Raw genomic sequence first — 23,920 nt, 5'->3', positions numbered from 1 at the left:
GTACATTTGACTACATTTTGAAAGTTTTGTATTAAATTATACATTACATGAAAAAGTTTTAAAAATATTTTATGACATCTGCAAGACAACTGAATTACACTAATGAAGAAATATTTACTTTGACCTAGCATGAAGCAGTTTTAATGTAATTGACCTTTGTATACTTGAAGATAGCACATAACATATCTTAAGGTGTATACACAGCAAATCCGGGGATGTTATTAACTTCTGTGAAGGAAGCTATGAGACATAGGGAAAAGGGCAGGGTATATTTATAAAAATAGTTATAAAGAAATTATGGAAAGATAGAAAATGAGAGGAAAGAGAATGAAGCAGAGGAAGATTAGATAGCTGGTACAGGTAAGAGTAACCACAGATGGAGAGTGAAAAATATTCTTCAGAAAGGGGAAGGAGATGGCAGCAGAGTAGCTAGCAGCCCTGTCTACTTGCTCCCACCTCAGCAAGGACTTGGAGTAAAATCACAGAGCAGAGAGAGTGAGAGCAGCTGTTAGTGAGCGCAGAAAGGATGGGCATGTGGGGACCACACAGGAGTGGGCAAAAACTGCGACCTGCACTTTGTAAGTGGAATTGCCAGGGCTGCCCAGCCCAGCCCTTCTGGCTGCACCGTGTAGGGGCAACTGTGTATTAGCTCAGTAGCTGGGAGTTACCAGCGCAGAGAGAGAAGCCCAGGGTGGTGCAGGCACTAGAAACTGCACTCCCACAGTAAGTGCCCTTCTCAGCATTATCTGGGAAGGATTCAGTGAGAGACTTTGGATGAAACTGTCAGAGGCAAGAGAAGACAGAGTCCAGCCCTGACTGTGAGGTCCTGTGTGATTTTTGAAAAGGGGGAGTACATGGAGAAAAGGGCCCTCAGGGACTGGTGCTATAGCGTGGGAGCCACACAGAGATTCTTTTGGAAGGAGATCTGAGACAAGATCTGAGACTTGGCAGGGACCCTGGGCTTGCACTCTTGCACGCGGGTACAGCGGCTCTGCTAAACAAAAATACAGAGGACTAGAGTGCACCACAGTAGTACCTGTGCGTGGGACCCAATCCAGTGTGGCTCACAGTAGAGAGCTTCAATAAGAGGAGAGGTCAGCATACTTGCCAGGGAGAGAGCAGAAGCTTTAGCATCCAGCTAGATCTCCTCACAGACAGACAACCAGAAAGGAAGTTATGAAGTCCATGGAACTTTGATCAGGGGCAGATCCAGAAAGAGAAGAAAGTGGTAAAATGCAGATAATACTGAGACAAATTCCACTGTGGTCTTCTTCGTGAGTTATTTTCTCTCCTGCATAGCTTTTTAACATTCATTTCTTGTCCTCCCAGTTTATGCATTTTAAGTCACTAATGTTTATATTATAGTTTATTTCAAATCTCATATTTTGATTCTCCTTTTTATTACTCTACTTTGCCATCCAACTCCTCTTATTTATGTTTTAAGTGATATTGTCTTTCTTACTATGACTTGCATCCATTCCACACTCTTACTCTTTCTCTCCTCTCTAGCCTTTCAAAACCATTTTTCTTGTCATTAGTCATCTCACATTCTTTTTCCCATTCATAAAATACACTTGTTCTCTCTCCACCTTGATCAGTTTTTGCTCATTGATTATGGATATTGTGGTAGTTGTGGCATTTCTGCATTTTATACATAGATCCTCACTATTTTGGTATTTCAAATCTCAATTCTTACCCTCCTTATCTTCTACTTCATTAGTACATTCCTCTAGCCCTTTCTTTCATTTTAAATTTGAATATTTCCCTCTTTAGCCTGGTTTTCATTCCTCACTCTTAGTATTCCTTCTCCCTCTATCATCTCAAAATCACTTCCCTATCCTCTTGACATCTCTTCAGTTTTTCTTTCTTTCTTTTTTCCCTCTTATTCTCACCTATATTAATCTTACCTCATTGGTTGTCAATAGTGCTATGGTTAAATATTTTCTCTAATTTGGTTCCTCCTCCTCCTTCTTCTCCTTCTTCTTCTTAATGTTTTTGTTTTATTTTTCTCTCTCTCACATTATATATATATATATATATATATATATATATATATATATATATATATGTGTGTGTGTGTGTGTGTGTGTGTGTGTGTGTATGTGTGTGTATTTGTAACTTCTTTTTAAAACTAATACTACATGTGTTTCCTCTCTCACTTCATTCTGCCTTTTTCCCTTGCATTTTTACATACAATGTAAATCTTACTTTATGTTATTGCCTTGTTTCTACTTGCTATTCTTATTTTTCTTCTCTCTCTCCCCTGTCAAAAATCATTTGTCTTTCAGTTAGTCAATGCTTATCTGTTTTTCCTTTCATATAATAGTCTTAATCTCTTTACCTTTTTATTAATGCCGGTTCATTTGCTGTTGGTAGTGTGATAGTGGGTGGAGGTTATATTTTTGTGAGTGTGGGTTTCTTGCCAGGGTTGTGTGGTTTTGTTTTGACAGCACTTCCACAACAAATTATAAGACATGGGTGGTAGAGTGACTCTCAATCAGCTAGCCCAAGGGAAGGACCCATAAATGAGCAATATGACAAAAAACAAAACCCAAGTACAATCAGACAACCCAAATAAATGGCATAAAAAGCATCCCAAAGGCATCAAGCTCAGGAGATCAATGGGACTACACCACTGAATCTCACAGTTCTCCTACCACAGAAGGTCCCACCAAGAACACAGGAAGTCAAAACAGGCCAATCTAAGAAACAGAACAAGCAAGAAGAGTCCCATAAAATGGGGAGACAAAGAAGCAGCCCCCTACTGAAAGAAAAGGAGAAATCCCCAGAAAGAGAGCTAAATGAAATAGAAGCAAGCGAACTATCAGAAATGGAATTCAAAATAATGGTTATAAGGAAGCTCAATAAGCTCAGCGAGCTCAGAGAAAACTACAAAAAACTCCAGGGGAACTACAAAGAACTCCAGGGAAGCTACCAGGAACTTACTTAGAAATATACCAGCATTAAAAAGGACATAGAAATAATAAATAAGAGTCAGGAGGAAATGAAGAATACAATTTCTGAACTGAAGAACACAGTAGAAAGAGTCAAAAGCAGGCTAGATGAGACAGAGGACCAGATCAACAAGCTTGAGAACAATGTAGAAAAAATTTCCAGAGAGTGAAACAAAATGATTAAAAACTGAAAAAGAATGAAGAGGATCTAAGAGAGATGAAGGGCAACATGAAACATATTAATATCCATATCATAGGCATACCAGAAGGAGGAGAGGAGCAAGGGATAGAAAACCTGTTTGAAAAAGAAATTACAGAAAACTTCCCTAACTTGATGAGAGAAAAAGTCATACCAGTCCAAGAAGCATGAGGGTTCTAATAAAGATGAACTCAAAGAGGCCCACTCAAAGACACATCATAAATAAAATGGCAACATTCAAAGACAAAGAGAGAATCCTAAAGGCAGCAAGTGTGAAATAGCTAATAACACAAGGGGACTGGCAATAAAGCTACCAGTTCATTTCTCAACAGAAACATGACAAACCAGAAAGGAATGGCAAAAAATTATTCCAGGCGATGAAAATCAAAGGCCTACAACCAAGGCTATTCTACCCAGCAAGGCTCTCATTCAAAATGGAAGCTGAATTAAGGGGTTTCCCAGACAAAAGAAGGCTAAAAGAATACACCTCCATCAAACAAGCATTGTAAGAGATGCTAAAGGGACTGCTTTAAGAAGATGAAAAAAGAGAGAGAAGAACACAGAACTAAGAGAAAATATCACAATGAATAAGTATCTATCAATAATAACCTGAAATGTAAATGGATTAAATGTTCTAATCAAGAGATATAGGGTAGCTGAATGGATAAGAAAATATAACCCACGGATATGCTGCTTACAAAAGACCTATGTGAGAACAAAAGATCTACACAGACTGAAAGTAAAGGGATGGAAAAGAATATTTCAAGCAAATGGACATAAAAAAAATAAAATAAAAAGCTGGCATAGCAATACTTACATCAGACAAAATAGATTTCACAAGAAAGGACATAACGAAGAACATTTCATAATACATAAGGGAATAATCCATCAAGAAGATATAACCCTTGTAAACATTTATGCACCCAACACAGGAGTACCCAAATATATAAGAAAAACCATGAAGGACTTCAAGAAGAATATAGACAGCAACACACTCATAGTAGGGAATTTTAACATGCCTTTGTCAACAATGGACAGATCTTCTAAGCAAAGAAACACCAATGATATTGAGGCATTGAATAACACTCTAGGTCTGATGGACTAAATTGATATATACAGAAACTTCCACTGCAAAAAAGCAAAATATACATTATTTTCAAATGCACATGTGACATTTTAAAAGACAGATCACATGGTAGGACACAAAACAAGCCTCAACAAATTCAAGAAAACTGAAATTATATCAAGCATCTTCTCAGATCATAATGGCTTGAAACTAGAAATCAGCATCATGGAAAAAACTCAAAAACATTCAAATTGTGGAGACTGAATAACATACTGAATGAGTTAACAATGAAATCAAGGAAGAAATCAAAAAGTTTCTGAAATCAAATGAAAATGAATACACAATGGCCCAAAATCTATTGGACACAGCAAAGGCAGACCTGAGAGGGAAGTTCATGGGCCTACCTTAAAAGGATGAAAGAATTTCAAACAAACAACCTAACCCTACATCTATAAGAACTAGAGGAACAACAACAAACAAAACCCAGAGAAACTAGAAGGAAGGAAATAATGAAGAGCTGAATTAAATGACATAGAGACTAAACAAAAAGTTCAAAGGATCAATAAATCCACGAGCTGGATCTTTGAAAAGATAAACAAAATTGACAAGCCTTTAACTAAATTCATAAAAAAAAAAGAGAGAGAGAGAGGATCCAAATTAGAAAAAATGGAGGAGAAATCACAACTGATACCACAGAAATTAGTTCTTAGTTTAATTGACCTTTTGTAATATTTTTAGACTCTATTTTGTTTATTTCCACTCTCATCTTTACTATTTCACTTTTTCTACTCACTTTGGGCTTAGTTTGAAATCATAAATGATATTGACAAAACTTCAGAATAAGATAATAGAAGATTCAAAAATAAATAAATCAGAAATAAAAAGAAGACATTACAACTAATACCAAAGTAATACAAAGGCTCATAAAAGAACACTGTGAAGAATTATAAGCCAATAAATTGGATAACTTGAGAAATGATACAACCTACTGAGACTGAGTCATGAAAAAACATAAATCTGAACAGACCAATTACTCATTAGAGTAAATCAGTAATCAAAAACCTTCCAACAAAAATGTCCAAGGCCAGATGGCTTCACTGGTGAAGTCTACCAAACATTTAAAGAAGAATTAATGTCAATTCTTTTCAAACTCTTTCAAAAAATTGAAGAAGAAACCATTTCAACTCATTTTACAAAGCCAAAATTATCCTTATTCAAAAGCCAGACAAGAAGAGCATAAGAAAATAAAAATTAGCCCTGGCTGATGTGGCTCAGTGGATTGAGCGTCGGCCTGTGAGCCAAGTGTCACTGGTTCGATCCCCAGTCAGGGCACATGACTAGGTTGCACGCTAGGTCCCCAGTTGGGGACGCGTGAGAGGCAACCGCACAGTGATGTTTCTCTCCCTCCCTTTCTCCTTTCCCGTCTCTCTAAAAATAAATAAATAAACAAACAAATAAACCATAAGATGATATCAGTTTCAAATTATTAAAAAAAAAAAAAAAAAGAAAAATTACAAGCAAATATCCCTGCTGACCATAGGTGAAAAAATTCTCAAATATTAGCAATATATTCAATAGTACATTAAAAGTCATACACCATAATCATGTGATATTTAACCTTGAGATATGAGAATGGTCAAACACCCGCAAAATCAGATAATGTGATATGCCACATTAATAAGATTAATAATAAAGTCATATGATCACTTCAATGTATGGATAAAAAGGATTTGAAAAAATTCGGGAAGGCTGCCAGGGGGCTGCCTTTCGGCTCAACCAGCCTCCTTGCTCTGCCCACCTTTTTTGGACTTGCCAATCTCTACAAATCCTTTTTAAAATTTTTAAAACTAAAAATATGGAGGATTAAAGATGGCAGAGGAGTAAGTAGAAGCTACACTAACCTCCTCCCAAGACTAATCTGGAATTACAAATAAATTGTAGACAGATCACTTGAATAACCAACTGAACACTAGCTGGAGAGAAGACAATAACAACAGACAGACAGAAGAAACCTACTCACCACAATGTAACTGGTAGTGGGTGCAAAAATTAGATGGCTGGCTAGACTCCCATGGGCAGCATCTAAAGATTCACAGAGATATTTCAGCAGCTGGGGGCTCCCCTGAGAAGTGTGGGATCTAAACCTCAACCTAGGGTCTGCAGCCTACAGTACTAGAACTGGGAAGAAACCCAGATAACATCCAGCTATGAAAAGCAGCAGGGTTTCTGTCTTACAGGAAGATATGGCTGGAGACACAGAGAGCTTTTTAAAGAGCCAACACAAAAATATTCAATTACAACCACTTAACCTGTTATCTGGGCTCCAGCAGAGGGTGGGAAGAGTTGGGTAGAGATGTTTGAGGGAAGTCTGGATTGGTGGCTCTGGGGAGAGAACTGAAGGAACAGCCACCAGGATCCCTGGGTGAGTCATTCCTCATACTGCAGAAGTCATCTTTCTGAGGCAAAGCATGCCTTTTCAAGTGGCAACAGCCTTAGGGGAAGCAATAGCCCTGCCCACAGGAATTACTCTTCCTCACTCTGTGAAGTTTAAGTTGGGTGGCTGATTATAGATTAATTAGTTTCATCAGTTTAATGGCTAAGGAGCTTAACTGCAAAGGCAGGAAACACAAAATAGCAGCCAAAATGGGAAAACAAAGAAACATACCCCAAATGTAAGAACAAAAGAATTTTCTAGAAGAAAAACTAGGCAAAATGGAGGCAAGCAATTTATCGGATAGTTTATTGTAGTTTTTATAAGGATACTCAACAGCATGAAAAAAAGACATGGGAACCATAAAAAAGGACCAGTAAGAAACAAAGGATGCAATATCTGAAATAAATAATACACTAGAAGGAATAAACAGAAGGTTAGATGAAGCAGAGGATTGAATTAGTGATTTGGAAGACAAGGTTGGAAAAAAAAACACCCAAGCAGAACAGCAAAAAGAAAAAAGAATTTAAAAAAAAAGAGGAAAGCTTCAGAAACCTTTGAGACAACATAAGACATAATAACACCTACATAATGGGACTACTAGAAGGAAAAGAGAACGAGCAAGGGATCGAGAACCTATTTGAAAAAATAATGACTGAAAACTTCCTTAATCTGGTGAAGGAAAAGGACACACAAATCCAGGAAGCTCAGAGAGTCCCAAACAAGTTGGACCCAAAGAGGCCTACACTCAGACACATCATAATTAAAATGTCAAGGCTTAAAGACAAGGAGAGAACCCCAAAAGTTGCAGGAAAAAAGCAGGTGGTTACCTACAAGGGAGTACCAATAACTCAACAGAAACATTTCAGACCTGAAGGAAGTGGTGTGAAATATTCAAGGTGATGAAAAGCAGGGACCTACAACCAAGGCTACTTTACCCAGCAAGGCTATCATTTAAAATAGAAGGGGAAATAAGGAGCTTCCCAGGAAAGGAAAAACTGAAGAAGTTTGTCAGCACCAACCAGTACTGCAACAAATGTTAAAGGGCTTGTTTTAAGAAGAAAAAGACAAAAGAGGAAAACAGTAACAATAAAATGGCACTAAACATGTATCTAACAATAATCACCTTTAATATAAATGGTTTAAATGCTCCAACAAAAAGATATAGGGTAGCTGAATGGATAAGAAATGAAGACCCATGTATATGCTGCCTCCAAAATACCAACTACAGATCAAAGGTACACACAGACTAAAAGTAAATGGATGGAATATGATATTTCATGCAAATGGAAAGAAAAAAAAGCTGGGGTAGCAATACTTATATTCAACAAAATAGATTTTAATAAAACCAAGGCTGTGTAAGAGACCAAAAAAAGGCACCACATAATGATGAAGGGAACAATCCAACAAGAGGATATAACCCTAGGGAACATTTATGCAACAAATATATGAGCACCTAAATATAGTATGTAAAACAAATCTTGATGGACATAAAGGAAGAGATTGACAGAAATACAGTCACTTCAGGGAATTTAACACCCCTTTGACTTCAATGAATAGATCTTCCAGATAGAAAATCAGCAAGGACACAGCAGCATTAAATAATATGCTAGAGCAAATGGACTTAATTGATATTTTCAGAGCATTTCACCCCAATACAGCAGAACATGGAATGTTTTCTAGGATAGACCACATGTTGGAATACAAACAAGTCTCAATAAATTTAAGAAGATTGAAATTGTATCAAGCATATTCTCTGACCACAATGCTATGAAACTAGAAATTAATAACAAAAAAAAAATAGATTGGAAAACACACAAAGACGTTGAAGCTAAATAACATGATATCAATCAATAAAAGGGTCAACAATGAGATCAAGGGTGAAATGAAAAGATACCTTGAAACAAATAAAAATGAGGACACAACATCCAAAATCTGGGAGACACTGGTAAAGAAATTGTAAAAGGAAAATTCATAGCATACTTTGCAGGACTATCTTAGAAAAAACAAACAAGAAAAAGTTCTAATAAACAACACTAGGGAACACAACTTATATTGAGCTAGGTCTGACACTTGTTTTTGACTAACTTTTTGCAACTGAATCCAAAACTGACCCCAGTTATTCGCTATCACGACAACTTTTTAAGGTACAGGATACCCTCCTTTTGTCCCCAAAATCATACAAAATGTACACACAAAGGAAAATAAAGAAAAAAATACCTGAATATACTGCTTATTTTGAGTTATTTTATTCATATAAAGGCTATTTATTGTTACTGTAAGTCAAATTGTATACAAGTAGTAAAGTTCTGCTACCAAACATACATATTAAGGTATTTTATCTTTTCCATTATCAGGCTAGGAAATGCCAAAATGAGATACTTGAAAGAGTCTCCTTCATTGACAAAGCTTTAACAAATTGCTTCATGAGACTCAGTTTCATGTGCAGAGGTGGGAATATAATGTTCTGTCTGTCAACAAGTGGCTCACCAGGTTTGAGGTCAGATCTTGGAGTCCAGTTTGACTCCACCCAATGCTTCTCATGAGCTCTGCTGTCCCACATTCACAGAAAACAAGGATACTTGGTATATCCGCGTTGCTGACCAAGAAGGAAGCAGACCATTTGAAGGTCAACACAGATGATCCAACTTTGCTTGTGATATTGCAGCAGATCAATGACTCTATGTCTTCATATTCGTCATGAAAACAAACTGAATGGCCAATTAGGACTGCACCATTTAAATTACCATTGTGGAGGAGGACACATTTCAAGCTCTGCTTTGAGCGATCAGTGAACAGTCCCATTCAGTTGCATTATAGATTGGAATTCCCAACTTCTCCATTAAATCACATATGTTATGGCAATACACAAAGCCACCATCACTTCAAAAGTACTGCAGAAATGTACTTTCTTTTGATCGAAAGTAGGATGTTCTTGGTCCTTTTTCAAGCAAATTTTTCTCATGCAGTCTTGATGCTTGGAGTTCTGAAACCTTTTTGGATAGTCCCAAATCTCATGCCAAATCATTCAACTCATGCTGATCAAATCCCTTACGAACTGAGTCATCTTCAGTTTCAAAATCTTCATCATTGCTGTCACTTAGTTCTTCACCATATTCCTGTTTTTTGAAAGAGGGTAGTTCAATAAAAACTGGCACTGGCATTTCAGCTGAATGAGGCACTGGGTGTATAGCTGATGGTAGACTAGGATACTCTATTTTACATTTATCTTTCTTGTTATATCCTGACATTTTCACTATACAAAAGTAACAGTCACTTGAATGATCTCTGGGCTCTCACCAAACCACGGGTATACCAAATGGCAATTTATCACGTGTTCCCATTGTCCACATCCATAAACTCTCAATACACTGCTTGCACACATTGTGAGGGGCCCATGACTTATCCTGATCACCAAGTTTTACTTTAAAATATGCAAAATAGGCTTGCCTGACAAATGTGCTGATGTTTGTCCTTTGACTGGGAATGGTGAAACTGCCACAGACATAACAAAATGAATCAGGGTTGTTTAGGCACTTACAGTGAGAAATAGCAGAGGCAGACATGAAAATAAATAAAAAATGTAAATAAAAAAATAAATTCTGCTAACTCCTTGTATACAGACAAGAACTCAGAACTTTATAATACGATTCACTATATAGAGCAACACACAACCTCTCACCACACTGCATCATGTATAACTGAATAGCGTAGACAAGTATGAACCTGTTGCTGGTCTCCAAGTTTGTCTTCCACCCCTCCCAAGGGAGGTCTGCTCTCAGTCAATAGCAGAGCACTAGTGCTTCCCTCAATCCAGGCTCGATCCAGCCTAGAGTGGTCGCATTAAGATAAGCTGTACAGAAAAAACTTGATGTGATAGAAGAAAACAAACTGCAGTTTTGAAATCAGCATGCCTATTTAAGTCTAAAACAGCTGAAAAATCAAACTCACCAGGAATTATGTTAAAAACTGTTGCGCTGTGCAATCTAACTTCATACGTAAAGAAAAAAAGAACTACAAAGTCCAAAATAAGTAGAAGGAAGAAAATAATAAAGATCAGAGCAGATATAAATGTAAGAGTCTAAATATATATATATATATATATATATATATAATTAATAAATACAAGCGCTGCTTCTTTGAAGATAAAATTTATAAACATGTAACGAAAATCATCAAGAAAAGGAGAGAAAGGACTCAAATAAATAAAATCAGAAATAAAAGAGGAGAAATAACAACGACACCAAAGAAATACAAAGGATTGTAAGAAGATATTAGGAACAACGATATGACAACAAACTTGATAACCTGGATGAAATGGACGATTTCCTAGAAACATACACTCCTCCAAAATTAAATCAGGAAGAATCAGAGAATCTGAAGAAACAGATTATACCTAGTGATTTTGAAGGAGTAATCAAACAACTCCCAACAAATAAAAGCCCTGGACGTGGTGGCTTCACAGGTAAATTTTACCCAACATTCGGAGAGAATCTAATACCTCTGGTTCTCAAACTAGTCCATAAAATTCAAGAGGAGGGAAGGCTCTGAAACTCATTATGAGGTCAGCATTATCCTATTCAAAAACCAGATAAAGATACTACAAAAAAGAAAATTATAGGCCAATATCCCTGATGAACATAGATGGTAAAATCCTCAACAAAATATTAGCAAACAAAATACAGCAATGCATCAAAAAGATTATATACCGTGATCAAGTGAAATTTATTCAGTGAATGCAAGGTTGGTACAACTTTCACAAATCAATAAATGGAATTCACCACAAAATTGAATGATAAAAACCACATGATTATATTAATAGATGCAGAAAAAGCTTTTGATAAAATCTAGCACCTATTTATGATAAAAAGTCTCAGCGACCTGGAAATAGAGGAATCATATCTAAACATAATAAAGGCCATATATGACAAACCCAGTGCTAGCACCATACTCAGTGAGAAAAATCTACAAGTGTTCCTTTCAAGATCAGGAACAAGAGAGGGATTTCAGTTTCACCTCTCTTATTAAACATAGTACTGGAAGTGCTAGTCATAGCAGTCAGACAAGAAGAAGAAATAAAAGGCATCCAAATCAGAAAGGAAGAAGTAAAACTGTCCTTATTTGCAGGTGACATGATTCTGTACATAGATAACCCCAAAGGTTTCACCAAGAAACTACTAGAACTGGTAAGTGAATTCAGCAAAGTATCAGGATACAAAATTAATACCCAGAAATAAATTGCATTTCTATATGCCAATAACAAACTAACATTAAGGAAAAGTAAGAGAACTTTTACTCTGGAGCTTTGATAGAGGGAATACATTCCATTCCAGGAGCATTCAATTTCTAAAAATAGGATATATAGGGAATGAGGTTAGTGGGAGAAAAGGCCAGACATGTAGGAAAGGATCAAGTCTTAGAAAGAGTGCAATGGTATTTTGATCCACAGATGATAGGTATAACCTTTAGGTTCAGGGGCAGAGAGGCAACATGATTACATCTAAATCTATTAGCAGATTTAAGGATATACTGAGATTAGAGGTGGGGAGATGAATTATACTACTGCTAAAGTTCAAGTAACAGAGAATAAAAGTCAGAACCAGAAAAGATTAGTGATAAACAGTATTGCACCAAAATAGACAAAACCATGAAACATAAAGAATAAAACACAAAGAACCAGACAAGGTTAAGATTAGAGTCAGATATCAGAAGGTAAATTATGCCCCACTCCAATAACTACTGTTGGCTTGTCTGAAAAAAACATGAAAACAAACACAAGATGACAAGATGTGAAATTCTGTGGAAAGAACAGGTGTTGGGGAAAAATAAATGATTTGATTATTCAACAATAAAAATGTAGTATCTATCTGTTACCACTTTAAACTGGAGTCTAATGCTTTTTGTAGTGGCTTAAACTAATGGATACTTATGAAACACACCCCAGTTAGACATAGGTAAAGGAATTGGGACCCATCTAAATTTAGGTTATAACTTTTAGATTTCAGGGTTTAAAGGTTTTTACCTAAACTTTAATCATGTAAAGCACAATTGTTCAACACAATATTTTCCATTTTTAAACATTTTATACAAATATATAGATAATACACATTTCCCCTTTCCCTTTAATAGAAACTTAGTTCTTTCTCTTTCTCTCTTTCTACCTCCTTTCATTTCTCCTTCCCAGCTCCCCTTCTCATCCATCTATTTATCCTTCTACTCATCTATCCATTTACTCATCTATCCATTTAACCCCATCCACCCATCAACCTACCCATCTATATATAATCCACACATGCTCAAGGGTTAGAAAATTATGTCCAAATTACTAAAAATCACAAGAGATAATACAAAACACTTTTTTTTATAGGAAACAAAAATGGTTTTTATATTTAAAAATTTTTAAATGGGGCAATGCATACTTATGTTAGTATTTAAGAATATAATTCAAATAATTCATTACAACCATTATAACTATAATACTTTAGTCTTAGTAAATTCTTAAATCATATCTATACATGAAAAATATTTTTAAGGTTATGTGATATCTCAACTGTCCGAAGAGTCTAAATAAAATATATATTCTTTATTCTTTCCCCCAATTCCAATTTCTACATCTAACAATTCAAAATTAAAATGTATAGTTATGATTCAAACAAGCAGTAGAGAATAATATAGTCCACAAGACACTTATCAACTAAAAATTCCAAAAGAATTTATTTAACACTCAAACTCTTGCAAAAATACCCAAAGGAGTATTGATATATTGCAGTCTTCATAAACTCACTTTTCATACTCTAAAATCAATTGTCATTTTTTCTTTTATGCATCTATTGATTCTATAAGAAAATGCTTTTTATAAAAATAAGTTTTTAACAGACTTCTTTTATAGTCTTTTGTCTTTTCAAAAGGGTGGTGTGATGTTTTATTATGAATACTAAGTGTTCCTGATGATCAAAATGTAAAAGTTGTTCATAACATTTTATAAATAAAAGAATCATGACATCAAGGTGATGTCATGAGAAAAAGCCTCTATTTCATCTCCCAGATATAAATATATTAAGAATTTATTACCAGTAGTAAGGAAAGATTTACTTTTGGTAAAATATATCTAACATTTTCAATCATAAACTCTTATTTAATGAATCTGAATTAATATTAATTAATTTTATTTATTAATTTTATTTATTTTACTGTAAGACAGCTTGAAGTTTATTTCAAAGTGGCATATTTTGTGCCACTCCTATGCAGTAGTATGAGAAGAACAAACAAAAGGATTAAGGTAAAAATTACAGTACAATTTTAGAGAAGTAGATTCTTTTTGAAAAGGAAATATCCATAAGCGTGTATTTATTTCAACCAGTGAAACCTCAAATCGCAAAAGCAAAGTTTGAATTTATTCACTGTGGTTAACTGCATTTAATATTTTTGACATAAATGGCATTGAAACATCATTATATAAATATTTTAACTTGTTAACATATTAGGCATAATTTTAAAAAATTAAAATCCTACTCTAGAACATGAGAAGAAAATAGAAGGTGCTATTATACAAATGAAATATATGAACAAAAATGAGCCTATGTATGTGATTTTTAACCACTTCATATTACCCAGATTTAGAGTTGTTTAATCTCTTACAATGACCAATTACTTATTTGAAAACATAGAGTTGGTAGAGGATATATGTCATTTAAGTATCAATTCAAAGACATAAACAGTTTTATTGGTGGTGAAATACTTATGTGTGAGGGAAGAAGAGAACTGTATATAGTATATGAGTTCTGCTCAGAAGTATCCAGCCATATACTATGAAAAATAGGGACCTTTATTGGAGAAGATGCAAGAAACATTGTACATAGGACAATGACACCTCAGTCCCCTTCAAAGTAGGCACTTTGGGACCTCATACAGTTCTCCCAATGTTCATCCACTGCCCCATTGTATTTTCCTGAATCTCATCAATGCTCTTCCCTTTTAAAAGTGAGTTTAGTTTTGGGAAAAGCCAGAATTCACAGGGCACCATATATGGGCTGTAGTGAGACTGAACCAACTGGTAATTTGATGTTTTGCCAAAAAGCTGAATGAGTTGTGACACATGAGCAAGCAAGTCGTCGCGATGAAGCTGCTAATCACCAGTTGCCCATAGCTACAGCCTTCTGAATCATCCAAATAATTTCCACAGAGGAATGTTCAAGCTCAAGTCAAAAACTGATAGAGATTTGTTGCTCTACTCACTCAGTCATTGACTGCGACAGCCACATAATACACATGCTCACTCAACTACATCTACCACCCCACTGACTAGTACAGTGAAGTCATCATTGTTCATGCATGCACATTCCAGCCCACACTCCTTGGCTGCCAGCTTACATCAATGTCATGCCAACCATACTCATTCCATTAACAATGTTGGACTTTTTCTGGACAGACATTATATAACTATCAAGTTTCAGGGGACATGACTTAACAGTTTTTATATTACAAAGCAAGTTTAAGTATCAGTTATTTTATAAGTACCACTGAAACTAAAATGACATTTATTAACAATATTCAAGGAACATAGTGAACTAGTTGACAAAATTTACCTACCTACTAGAGAAAATCTTGATGTGCTTACAGAAACAATGTACGATTTAGTGCTTTGACACACAGAAGGCAACACCTGCTATAATATGAATGTTAGTAAAAGAGCTTACTGCATCAATACTTAGGTCCTTGGCCAACTCCTGACCTAAGAGATGTATGAAGCCATAACAAACAAAACACCACAGGAAAAATAAAACCTCATTTATTATCATAGCTTTATTTCTCTTCTGTTGTTTCAGTCTTTAAATATATGCCACATTAGGGTGACACATAAAATCATTCATTTCATTCCCCAACTTTGTTAACTGTTCCAATGAAGACAAACAAAAATACAGTCTTCTAACATATTGGGCAGTTTAGAAGTCTTGTCTTGAAGATGTTAAGAATGTTTAACTGATGTTAGAAACTTTAGCTCTTTAAATGGAGAATTTCTTTCATCAAACTGCATTTTGGTCTTTACATTTTGTAAGTATGGTGTAGGAGGCACATTATAATTAATTAAGCAACCCTTTCTAGTTTCTGTGTTTGGGTTTTAATATAATTGGTTAGATCTTTTGTTTGGTCAATTTTCTTTTTCACAATCTGGAAATACCACATTTTTATTATGTTTATTTTCCATTTCACATTTTTGTGACTCTAGATTAACAGCAATATCTTGATTGCTGACTTCTTGGATTTGTGCCTCAGTTGCACAAGCTGCCACAAAGTTTTCTCCAAATTTAACTTTTTCTTGACTCTTCATTGTTAGAATATCTACAGTTGCATGCCACATTTCTTCAGTAGGCTGAACTCCTGACAGAATGGCCTTCTCACAGATTGAGATCATATTTTCAATAGAATTTCTGAGTGGTTCAACATGCACAAGGCATATCTAATTGTTAACAAGTTTTGGAGCATCTGGAATATTGTTAATCATGTCATTCATTGTGTCCAATATTTCTTCTTTTCAGCTTCTCTCATTTAATCAGGTTTAGGCATTAATAAAATGTCTTGCTTATATTTTTAGTAAATAATATTTGTTCATCTTCTTCTGCCATGGTAGTCCAAAAGGACCCTACTGATTTTCATTTTGTCCTTCAGTTTCAGGCTGGAAATACTGAGCTAAGGGGCCTTTTCAGCATTCTTCGTTTACTAGCTCTCCAGTTACTCAGATGAGTTTTTCTCTCTTTCGTGGTTTCCTTGGGCTGAGCTGATCTATTATCAATGGTTGATTTTGCTAGAGTATGTCTGTGCTGGTCAATGGTTTTTGACTTTTCTATCAGTTTAGTATTAGAAGATGAAGCAGACCTGGCTGTAATTTAAGATGTGATGCTTTCTGATATAGTTTTATTTCTTTTTACTTCCTGAGAAGAACTGGTTTTGACAAAAGGTAAAAATGCATTTAATTTTAGTAATTCTTTCTCATGAGACTTTCCGAATTGTAATATCAGCAGAGGTTTTACTGATGTCTTGTTTCAAGGAGTCCTGCATATTATGAATATTATTGTGGTGATTTCTAATAGAAGGATACAGAAGTTGTTCATTTTGAGATGTAGTCCTCACAGATTTATTGGTAGTCATCACACTTGACACCATCTGACTTTTTACTCTTACATTGCAGGTTTATAAGCCTGAGTGAGGTTTATGGCTTTAGAAATAGAAGTTGAAAGTTTATCATTGTAGAACTCTCAGCTTTGACTTGTACAGGTTTTCTAAATGAATTAACCTTAGATTAAACAATAGGACCATGACAGGATTCAAGCACAAATTTCTTGAGCATGTTAGCAGCATCTTGATTTGGTTTTTCTGTAGTCACTTGTTTCTTATTATTATTGTTTTAAATGTGAAACATTGCACTTAATGTTATACATTGACCTTGGAGATCATCTTTAATAAGTAACAACCTCAGAGTTTGATTATTATTCTCTAAATTATATGTACCAATTGCTATAGTTGAATTGATTAATTCATTAGAGGGTTTTAAAGGAATATAATTTTTCTTCATAGTTTTATCATTTTTGCTTCTTGTAGGTCTATGGACATTTTCTTTATTAGCTATTTTTTGTCTAACTTTTCAAAACTTTTCTTTTTAAAAGATTTTATTTATTTACTTTTTAAAGAGAGGGGAGGGAGGGAGAAAGAGAGAAAGAGAAACACCAATGTGTGAGAGATACATGGTTGCCTCTCACACACACCAACTGGGGACCTGGCCCACAGCCCAGGCACATGCCCTGACTGGGAATTCAACTGTGAACCTTCTGGTTCACAGGCCAGCACTCAATCCACTGGGTCTCACCAGCCAGGGCTGTTTCAGAACTTTTGTCTCATCTTGGATCTGACACTCAGATTGTCATCATTCTCTGGTTTCCATTACTGTGAAATATCTGATTTTCTTGTTTGTATCCAAAAAAGTTTTTCTTTTTAACAGCTGTTCCTTGAGTTTTTGTTTTCTTTGCTCTCTGAAAACAAACTGGGCTCTTGGACTTGGGGGAAGCTGCATATCAGGCAGGGGGCATGCTTCGCAACCCCTCAAAAGGAAGCCTCCATGCACTGTGCACACTGGCAGGGGCTCGCCTTTTAGATGGTGTTGCTGCCGCCTCTGCCCATTGATGCCAGTGTGATTTGAAAGAGTAATTAGCCATATTTAAATATACCCATTTACAAATACTATATAAGACACTTGAATAATAATTATTATAATGCATTTTTAAAGAAATAGCATGTCATAGTTCTTTGAGAATATCTATTTCAAAAATATGACAGCCTGGAGGGATTTTCACTTTAAAAATATGTTGCCCTATATTATAGGTAAATTTATACAATATTTTTTGGATCAGCAACTAAATCTTGAAAATTAAAAATATCTATTAAATAGAAAATGTCAATCGCAATGCATTATCTTTCCTTATTATTAAAAACATTCAAACAAATGGATTTTCAAATTCAACTTCAAAATCCAACCTTCACATAGTCACTTGAATTACCTATGCTTGGATATTTCCTAGCTTGATGTCAAATGAGTGTTTTGTCTGCATTAGTTACTCGATCAATTTGAAGTTTATAAAATCCACCCAGAGCTGACTTTGTCAAATACGTAATAAAAGAACTTCCCCTAAACCTATATGGAGAACAAGGTTATTTTATCTCCAAAATACTGAATTATCCCCAGAAGAGAATTCAAAAGATAATGTCCTGCCAGGGTGACCATAGCTAGGATACCCACCTCCACGAGCATGTATTTTCCCAGGTACCCCTTATCTGAGAGAGTGCCTTAGGGCACAAGTGTTCACAGTTTCAGTTGGCCACTGCTGCTTTTGTTTAATATCATATATATATGAGCGCCTGTTCAGGCAGAGAGGATGATTTTCACTCCTGTTCTCGCCCACCACAGCAACAAGACTGAAGGTGGATGATTTTGTTACTGTTTTGCCTACCCCACAAGACAAACGCAGATCCTGTGTTCCCGTCTCACCTGCCGCCAGGAGGATAGAATAAAGGTGGATCCTTTGTTTCCGTCTCGCCTGCCCCACGAGAATTTCCTCTCCAATGCTCCACTGTCTTTTTTGGTCTTATGGAATCCAAAGTAAACCTGTCTGGAGCTGAGCTCCTGCAGTGCAGGTGAAGTATAGACAGCTGTTTTGATTAAACCTTGAATACTAAGCCTTCATTTCCTCTTGTTTTCTATTCTCCTTGCTCGTCTCTCCCTGTTCTTTCGATTTCTTTAAGAAATAAAAGTTCAATGAAAAATTTTGAGCTTTCTGAAGAAAAATGACTATTTAAAAGGATATGACTGCATTTGATTTCAATGGCTCTGAGAAAATAAGTGGCACATGGCCAAAGATATATGATTTCTGACCAGGAATTTCATTGTTAATGTAACATAAAGCAAGTACTTAAAAGGATTTCATCAGTAAAGCCTTTGGATAAAAAAAAATTGCCAAATGAGCCAAAATGTTTTGGATTACTTATTCTAACATATATTTAATATTATAATTATGTGTTTAAGCTATCTAATATGTAATATTTATATTTGATTATTAAAATTACTTGTACATTTTAATTATAAAAGAAGTTGTCTTTGCTTGTTTATTTGGGTTTCTTTTTTATTTGTTTTAGAAAGACATAACCTAGTTTCTTTTAATTATTTCACCTCTTCATTCGGTAAATATTTATCATATACAAAGAGCAAAGTGAAATTCTCTGCACTGGGAACATATGCAGTGACAAAAATAAACAAGGTTGTCAAGAAAAATTGTCAGACATAGAAAAGGGAAAAAAATACCAGTTATTATTTCAGCAAAATGCTCACATTGACAAGTAGTCATTGGGGATTATCTAATTCTGTAGAGGTGTGCATTTTTAATTATCTTTTTCACATGGCATAAAAATAAAATTATACAAAAACTGATAATTAAATGAATTGCTGTTCATGAAAATGCAATGAACATTGCCCAGTAGAAGTAAATCTCAGTCAAATTCTTATTCCAACAGATTGCAACATGTTACTTATTGCCTCAATTAGTGACTTAAGCAATAAAATATTTGACACATGTTCAATTAATATCTAATAAGAGTGATGATTTTACCATTTTGAAATTTTACTTTAGAAAGGTGCTTGCCTTTTGGAACCTTTTGGCCTATACAACATAAATAGAGAGGCCTTTCATTCTCATTTGTAATAATGAATATAATAAGATGGCTTATATGGAAGGCAGAAAGTTCTTATTATGTCAGCACAAAAATATAAAAGGAACATATGTTTTAAATGTCTGGGCTTCTAAACAAATATATTTATTTCGAAAGGCTCAAAAGTAAGGGTATGTTGTTTTCTTGGTTATCTGTGCCTTTTTAAAAAACTTTGGCTTGGAGCAATAAGATTGTATATTTGGATAGTGATTATTGCTATTTAACCTGAAATTAAAGTATACATATTGTTTACAGAGTTGATGGTAAATATAGCTGAACACCCACCATGCAGTTTACAGGATCCAGCTGGTTATTATAAGCTTTTATGAATAGTCTATAAAACTTAATAGATACTCATTTCTAGTACCTTACTCCCAGAGCAACAATCAGGTAGAAAATCAGCCCACTTGAAAGAGAATGTTATACTATCTTATCACAAACCTTGATGATATTAGAATCTAGTATTTAGTAGTGATTATCTGTGAATAATAAAATACTAACTATATGTATAAGCTTGAATAGTGTGATAATTGAACATACGTGTGTAAACTTTTTCTTAAAGTATCAGAATTTTATCAAATACTCTCAAGTAATTTTTTAAGTTACTTAGTCTACTTTTTATTATTTAATCAGTTATATGGTTGGGAATTAATATAAAATAACTTTAAAAATAATTGTATTATGTAATGATGAAATATTGATATTCTAAACATTTTTTTTCAAATTTTATGATTTCTGAGTATAGTTGGCACACTTGTAATTTTCCAAAGGTCTAAAAATTCCTACTTAAAAATTTGCTACATGAAAATTTCAATTCTTCAGAGGACTTCTGGTTAGCAGAGTACATAAACACTGTGCTTGCCTCCTTCCATGACCACATCAAAATTAAATTACAGAACAACCATCATTGAGAACCACCTGAAGACTAGTGAACAAAAGTCCTATAACTAAAGATATAAAAAAGAAACCACAGCAAGACTGGTAGGTGGGGCAGAAATGCAGACTGGGCTGGCTTCACATCCATGGTGTGGCAATTGAGAATCAGGAAGGATATCTTGGATGCAGTGATCTGCACTGGGGAGCCAAGAGTCCCAATCCCATGCCAAGCTCCCAAGCCCAGGCCTCCAGTGCCAGGAAGAAGAGCCATATTTGCTGTAAAAATCTGCAGCAATTGAGTCTGAATGAGATCAAGAACTGCTAGAGATCAAGGTGCTACATGTCTTAAAGGGCTCAAGCATAGACAAACTCACACACAAACTCACTTACTCCGGGCTCCAGTGAAGAATCAGCAGCTTGAAACATACCAGGGACATACTGGGAAGAACTAAATTGACTAGCTTCAAGGTGAAGATTAGAAGGGTAGGGGTTGAGGCAGATCACTCCAGGGATGGAAGTGTTGGCAGATGCCATTGTTCCTTTGTTGAGTCCTACCCTACCCGGTCTGCCCAGTGCAAGTGGATGTCAAAACTGCTTTCCATTAACCTAATATTGTTCACCCTGTTCTAGTGATCCCCTGAGACCCTGCCCCAGTCAGCTTGTCCACCCAGACAAACCTATTCCAACAGTTCCTCCAAATAAACAGTTTCCCAGACTTGCACTGTGGACTTGCCTAAAATATTTCAAATGTCCACAAACATTAAGCAAGCAACAGCTGGTCTCTATATGCCCTGTACCTCTGGATAAGCTCATTAAAGCCCAGCACAAGCAATGACCAGTCTCAATTTGTATTGTAAGTCTGTCAGGTACCCCCAAGCCTGGTATAAGCAGTGTCATGGCTTGGAACGCAGCCTCAACAAAATAATCACAAACTGGGCACAAGTAGCACCCAGCCTCAGCTGACAATATGGTGCCCACGAAAAGGTCTAAAAGTTGACAGTAGCATCAGAATAGCCCTTTCAAAGTGCCTCCAAGGCCAACACAAGTAGCAACCAACACCAGATCACTTCATAGATCCTTCCAGAGGGCCCTAAGACAGGCACAAGTGGAGGCTGACCTCAACCTGCATCAGAGTCCCTCGCAATAGACCCCAGAACCAACACAACTTGTGGCTAGCTTCAGACCACACCAGACCACAAACCGACAGCTCCAGAAATAACATACCCAAAGGATGAATTTGACTGGCACTATAGCCCTGCTAAAGAGAATCCTGCTCAAGAGACATCTGCTCCATGGGGGCTGCCCCAACAGAACAATTTGTCTAGTGTAATCATGGCCAGCACTCACAGAAAATTAGAAAAAGGATCAATCCCACCCACAGAGATGCAAGCAATAAACCATCCTCAGAAAAACAGGAAGGCACAAGCAACCAACACAAGGGACACTCCTGAAGCACGAGCTCAGGTGACCAGGGGAACTACACCATTACATAGGACACCTAGTACATAAGGCCACTCTGCCAAGACCAGGAGACATAGCAGCTCTACCTAATGCATAGGAACAAACAGGGAGTCAGCCAAAGAAACATGTCTCAAATGAAAGAACAGAACAAAACTCCAAATAAACAAAGACAATCTATCAGATGCAAAATTTAAAACACAGGTTGTAAGAATGCTCAAAGACCTACAGGAAGAATAGAGAAGTTCAGTATAAACTTCAATAAAGAGTAGAAAACATAAAAATGGAGATAGAAAACATAAAAATGAGCCACATAGAAATGAAGGATACAAAACTGAAATAAGGAATACATTCAAGGAAGTCAAGAACAAATTAGATGAAGCTGAGGATTAAATCAGCAATCTAGAAGACAAAGTAACAAAAAACACCCAATCAAAACATCAAAAAGAAAAAAGAGTTATTTTTATTTACCTAAGGACAGTTTAAGGGAACTCTGGGACAACATTAAGTGTACCAACCTTTACATTATAGGGATATCAGAAGGAAAAGAAAAAGAGCAAGGGATTAAAAACATATTTGAAAAAATAATGATGAAAAACTTTCCTAACCTGGAGAAGGAAATAGACATAACAATCTAGGAAGTGTAGAATCCCAAACAAGATGAATTCAAAGAGGCCCACACCAAGACACATCATAATTAAAATGTCAAAGCTTAAGTAAGAATCTTAGAAGTAAAAATGAGAAAAGCAGTTAATAACATAAAAGGGAGCTTCCATATGAGTGTCAGCTGATTTCTAAACTGAAACTTTGTAGGCCAGAAATAATTGGCCTGAAATACCCAAAATGATGAAAGGCAAAGACTTATAAATAAGATTGCACTAATGAGTGAGGTTATGATTTAGAATTGAAGGAGAGATAAAGAGTTTCCCAGACAAGGAAAAGCTAAACAAAAGCTAAAGCTTATCACCAGTAAACTCATATTACAATACATATTACAGGGATGTCTTTAAGAAGAAAAGATAAAAAATAGGACTAATAAAATATACTAAAAACATTCTTACAAAGGCAAATACATAGCAAAAGCAGTGTATAAACTAACCATAAAGCTAGTATAAAGGTTAAAAAAGTAGGAAGATTATGTTTAATTAAAGTATTAATTAAAGGACATCCATAAGCCCACACACACGAGTTAACAATGACAAAAAAAATAAATGTGGTGATGTTAGAATGTGTTCAAAACTAAGAAAACACCTACTTAATGTATACCATTATAAACATAGCTTGGCATGTATGAAGCACAAGGTAACCACAAACCAAAAATATATAATGCTGTCCAAAATATATGAGAACAGAGAAAGAAATATAATCCTAACACTATAAAAAGCCATCAACATACAAGAGAGGAGAGCAACAGAATAAGGAATGGAGAAGAACTACAAAACAACCAGAAAACAATTGATAAAATGGCAATAACTACATACATATCAATAATTACTGTAAATGTAAATGGACCTCATGCTCCAATCAAAAGACATAGGCTGGCTGAATTAATATAAATAAATAAATAAATAAATAAGCAAGTAAATAAATAAATAAATAAACAAACAAACAAACCTGTATACATAATGACTGAAAGGAAAGGAATTAAATGTATTTTGTACAAATGGAAACCAGAAGAAAAGAAG

General features: G+C 35.4%; 1 pseudogene; it reads right to left on the bottom strand.

The window, feature by feature from the left end:
• Positions 1-15,452: 15,452 nt before the first annotated feature.
• Positions 15,453-17,712, bottom strand: LOC150008706 (cytoskeleton-associated protein 2-like; annotated as a pseudogene).
• Positions 17,713-23,920: the final 6,208 nt, after the last annotated feature.

Source organism: Furipterus horrens, unplaced genomic scaffold (genome assembly GCF_987537825.1).
Source record: "Furipterus horrens unplaced genomic scaffold, mFurHor1.1.pri manual_scaffold_5, whole genome shotgun sequence".
NCBI classification, from domain to species: domain Eukaryota; kingdom Metazoa; phylum Chordata; class Mammalia; order Chiroptera; family Furipteridae; genus Furipterus; species Furipterus horrens.
Note: the sequence above shows the minus strand (reverse complement) of the source record. Positions and strands in the feature narration are given on the sequence as shown.